General features: G+C 37.0%; 1 protein-coding gene across 1 annotated transcript in view; it reads left to right on the forward strand.

Annotated features, from left to right (window-relative positions):
• LOC107750749 (CUB and sushi domain-containing protein 1) overlaps positions 1-5,477 on the forward strand; it is a 495,842-nt gene that overhangs the window by 55,945 nt on the left and 434,420 nt on the right. The window lies entirely within an intron of this gene.

Raw genomic sequence — 5,477 nt, forward strand, 5'->3', positions numbered from 1 at the left:
ACACAAAAAAGTGTGTAACTTTTAACTTTAATGTGCTATTTATATTTGATTTGACCCTTGATGTAACTAAAAAATGATAAACATTTTAGGTTACCTGAAAAAACATTTTTTACAGTATATATAATACACTGCCGTTCAAAAGTTTGGGATCAGTAAAGTTTTTTTTAAAGAAGTTTCTTATGCTCATTAAAGCTGTATCTATTTGATAAAAAATACTTTGATAAATAAAATAATATTGTGAAATATTATTACAATTTAAAATAAAAATTTTTTTTTTAATATACTTTAAAATAAAATTTATTTCTGTGATCAAAGCTGAATTTTCAGCATCATTACTCCAGTCTTCAGGTGTCACACGATCCTTCAGAAATCATTCTAATATGATGATTTATAATCAGTGTTGGAAACAGTTGTGCTGCTTAATATTTTTTGGGACCTGTGATATTTTTTCAGGATTCTTTGATAAATAAAAAGTTAAAAAGAACAGTGTTTATTCAAGATAGAAATTTTGTGTTACAATATACTCTACTATTCAAAAGTTTGGGGTCAGCATTTTTTAAAATAAATTAATACTTTTATTCAGCAAGAATGTGTTAAATGGATAAAAAGTGATAATAAAGACTTATATTGTTAGAAAATATTTATATTTTGAATAAATGCTGTTGTTTTTAACGTTTTATTAATCAAAGAATCAAAGAAAAAATTATCCCAGGTTCCAAAAAAATATTAAGCAAATATTAAGTTTCGACACTGACAATAAATCAACATATTAGAATGATTTGTGAAGGATCATTTGGCACTGAAGACTGGAGTAATGTTAATGAAAATTCAGCTTTGCTTCAATGAATAAATTATATTTTAAAGTATATTAAAATAGGAAACCGATATTAGAAATTGCAATAATTTCACAATATTACTGTTTTTTTCTGTATTTTTGATCAAATATATACAGCCTCGATGAGCATAAGAGACTCCATTAAAAACAAGGTCAATTATTTATTAGGTTTATAATATAGGCCTAACACAATATAATATAGGCTAATATTTCAAAACAAACTGAAGCATTTAAACTGATAGAATAGATTAGAAAACAAACTGAAGCATTTAAACTGAGATCTGTAAGTTATATATTTTAAAGAAAACGTTAGCATGTTAATTCTTATGAAGTACAGTTTGCACAACACACCTGTGTGTGACTAAATGTCTCTGAGTTTTGTTGTCGTTCTGTGCCCATCATTTGCTATTTCCACCACTTAATCAAGCCACTCTTCTTTAATACATGAGGATATTTTATTTCACGTCATTGCGTTTGCGCTGGCTCTCGATTTGAGCTATTTCGTCCGCAACCATTGAAGTATTGTTTCTACAGAGACTTATTTGGTGCACATCATTCTCTATCTATGAAATCTGTAACCGAAACCGCATTGACCGGTTCTAGCGACATCAATTCTATAGCGGTTTGCCCGAGCATTGCAATTCTTTCGCTTTTACTGGCATTCAATCAAATGGCTTTCCCAACTCATTTTTGCGTGTGCGCGGCACATTATTTCTTCTGCGCGGCTGCGCGCGCGCAGCTTAGAGGGAGCATTGGTCTGGTGTAAGACTAGTCCTGCTTCCAGAAGTTCTACTGAGAGGACAGAGTGCACCTCCTGCTAGCTGCCCCTTTTTGCCATCTCAAGCTTGGTTCTCAAATCTTGTGTCACTTCTGGAGGAACCTCCATGGGAAGTGCCAATCAAGAAGGTCCTGCTCTTACACTATCAGGCTTGTAGCAGGGTGCTGGCTTTTTTACAAGAACATTTTTCTGCAGGGGCAGCTCAGGTTACACTGAAAGGTTTATGTTGCGGCCATTGCTTCTGAGCATGTGCCTATTACTCATTTGTCTTTGGGAAGATATTCTCTGATGTCTCATTTTATGCATGGGGCAAGAAGGTTGAAACCCTTCCACCCTATGCGTGTTCCTTCCTGTGACTTATCTTTAATGGGTGATCCTTTTGAGCAGTTAGAGTCAGCCTTGGAAGAATTTCGGACTCTTACGTTGGTATTATTATTAGCCTTGCTGTCTCTTAAAAGGATTGGAGATGTGCAAGCTGGATTTTGTCTGGATTTTGAACTTGGACTGGTCAAGGTCTTGATCCAGCCGAGGTTGTGTTATCTGATTAAGATTGTTTTGACTCTGGTTTGCTCTCAAGTTTTTTGTGTTGCAATCCTTTTCTCCACCATCCTTTATGTAGCAGGAAAGTGCTTCCTCTTAGACTTTTTTAGGAGTGTCTCTGGAAAATATTTGTATGACGGCTGGCTGGGCCTCTCTGCACAGTTTTATCAGGGTTTATTATGCTAATGTTGATTTGTTTCCTGGTTCTCAGGTCTTAACTGAATTAGGTGTCATTTTATCATTGAAGTAGTTTGAAAACCTATTTCAAGCTTTCTTGGGACTTTAGACTAAAGGGTTAGGAAGGGATTAAGGTTTCCTCAGGACAGAATTCTTGCAATGCATCTGTTTTTTAGTAAAACAGTGAGAAGACGTGGTCTTTGGTTTTCAGCTGTGATAATGCTCACTCACAGAATCAGACACTGCTATTTTTTTTTTGCATAACAGATTTCCCATTATGAATTATGATAAAGCTTGGTTCGTTGGTCCATTGTGTCGGATGTGAACAAAACCACCTAGTTCAGGCGATCTCAGACTGATTTTTTTTGTCGTGAATCTGATTATGTTTTTCAAGTTCATATGTGGGGGATTTTACATTGACTAATTTTGGTGTGGCCCATAGTATGGATCTGGTTTAGGGCTGCACGATAAATCGCATGCGATATTTAACGCGCATCTTGTCAGTAAAGCTGGTTCTGTAATCAGCGGTAAATCTCCATCACGTGCGGGCTTTCACATTGAGCAGCATTAACTACACAGAGCCGTTGTTCACAGGCAAGCTGCGCAACACCACGTTCATATTCGCGCGATTTTTTGCTTAAATATCGCATGCGATTTATCGTGCAGCCCTAATCTGGTTTCAAACTCATTTATATTGAACCCCATGCTTTTGCCTTCATCGTGTGTGTGTAATTATGCATCTTTGTGTGTCACATGACATCCCCTACATGTGTTTTGTTGAACACGGCACAACAACGGATGCAGACAATCCTGCTACATTTAAGTGTGGAACTTGCATAGTTTTTGCAGGCTATTGTGTGGATAAAAGATAAAAATCCTTTTAATTTTCTTTAAAAAAATTTAATTTGCTATTTAGGGTGTAAAGCATGTAAATATTTTGCTGTTGTCATGGGGATGGAATATAAAACCACAAGTGGTTTACTGTTTAATCTCAGTTTTCCACATGTAATCTTTCAGGTTTAACACATAAACTCCAACTCCTAATCTTAGGTGTGTCTTTAAGGATATGCATAATATGTTTAAACATTTAAATATCATAAAATTTTCACATCATGCCTCAGTTCTTTCTATGATCTGCATAAAATTTGAAAAGGCAAGATTAAGTACATCAATAATTCACTGCTTTCAGTCTAGTTGCAGTAAAATGAAGAGAGTGACAGTGCATGTGAAATAGCTTTGGCTTTTATATTTGACGCAGTTTGAAAGCATCAGTGACTCTTCATTGCGCAGGGGTCTGGAAATCACGTAGCAGCTGATGGTTTGTAGTATTTTGATTATTTTGGTGCTGCCTGCCTCTGAATTGTGCCCAGTACTGAGGTTCATGACTGTTTTCCCTGTTGCATGTGATAGATCTTTGTGTGGATCTTCTCTGGATGAATGCTTTGCTCTTCAGCTCTGTCAGTGTGCCACATTTCACCCACCATCTAAGACAACCGATATTACTGAGTAGTGGAGTGAAGGACTGGAGTCTGGCCACAGCACCATCTGTGGTCAAGCGTAATATTCCAGAAAAGAAACCAGCTTTCACTGTAAATAAGTGATTGTGTTCTCACTGAACTGCTCAATGATTGCCTTTTTCCAGGAATTGGATTTTAGAGAACTTCAGCACAACCAGAAAATGAAAAAAAGTGCTTCTTGCATTTCTTTCCCTACCAGCTGTAAATTTCACACTACTAGTTTTTTTTTCTTTACAACTGCTACCACCTATGAGCACTATATAGTAAGTTATATGGAGACATTCTGAGATGATAACTGAAATGTACAACCAGAGACATAAGCAACCTCTTCTTGAAAAATGAATTGAAGGGTTTACATACTACTTATTCAACTGTATTCATAGATATCACATTTATTCAACCTACAATTATAGTACAGTTAGATGCATAAACCTAAAGATAAATATTTAAATTACATTTATTTTCAGTTTCTGCGGCACACAGACAGGCCAAAAAGCCTCACCAATAAACGAAAGACTGTAGTGCTAGTACTCCTAGTTGCTTACTGACAACAATTAGATTTCAAAAACTCATTGGAGCACCTTTAGGTGCTTTTTTTTGCAAATTCCAAGTGTGTTTTCGTGTGTCTTCACTGAGGAGAGGATTGAGTCTGGCCACACCGACATAAAGCCCAGATCGGTGGAGTGTTACAGTGATGTTTGTCCTTCTCTAGGTTTCTCCCATCTGCATATATGATCATGGAGCTCAACTACTGTAGAGTGACCATCAGCTTCTTGATCACCAGTCTAACCAAGGCCCTTCTCAATCAATTGCTCAGTTTGGCCAGGAGGCCAGCTCTAGGAAGAGTTGTAGTTGTTCCAAATTTCTTCCATTATGGATAATGGAGGCTACGTGATTCTGTGAACCTTCAATGCAGCAGAATTTTTTCTGAACTCTTCCCCAGATGTGTGGTTTGATGCAATCATGTTTCTTAGCTCTACAGGCAGTTATTTTGACCTCATCTTGCTCTGATATGCATTTTCAGCTGTTAGACCTTTTATTAAGTCATGTGCGCCTTTCCAAATCATACCCATTCAATTGTATTTGCCACTGGTTAACTTCACTTGAAGTGTAGTAACATCTACAAGCAATATGAATGCTCCTGAGCTAAATTTCAACAGTCCCAGATAAGGGTTTGAATACTTATGCAATGGAATTATTTAAGTTTTTAATTTTTTTATAAATTTGCATATATTTACATTTACATATTTACATCTAGTCATTTAGCAGGCGCTTTTATCCAAAGCGACTTACAAATGAGGACAATGGAAGCAGTCAACAACAAAAGAGCAATGATACGCAAGTGCTATAACAAGTCTCAGCTTAAAGTAGTACACGTAGAAAGGTTTTTTTAAAATTATATAATAAATAAAAAGGAAGGCCAAACAAATTAGTTTCGCTTTCACAACGAAAACACAGCGTCACACACGGTGGGCTAGAGTGAGCAGAGGCTGGCTTGAGTGAGCGGCGGCCGGTGAGCTTGAGAACGGCGCGGCGGGCGGGCTTGCGGCAACCACATGTGACGACCCCGGGCTGAAGTTGATGTATTTCCTCAGCGACCAGCACGGATCAGCTCCAGGCATGACGAAGC

Source organism: Sinocyclocheilus rhinocerous, unplaced genomic scaffold (assembly GCF_001515625.1).
Source record: "Sinocyclocheilus rhinocerous isolate Xijiao unplaced genomic scaffold, SAMN03320098_v1.1 scaffold512, whole genome shotgun sequence".
Taxonomy (NCBI): Eukaryota; Metazoa; Chordata; class Actinopteri; order Cypriniformes; family Cyprinidae; genus Sinocyclocheilus; species Sinocyclocheilus rhinocerous.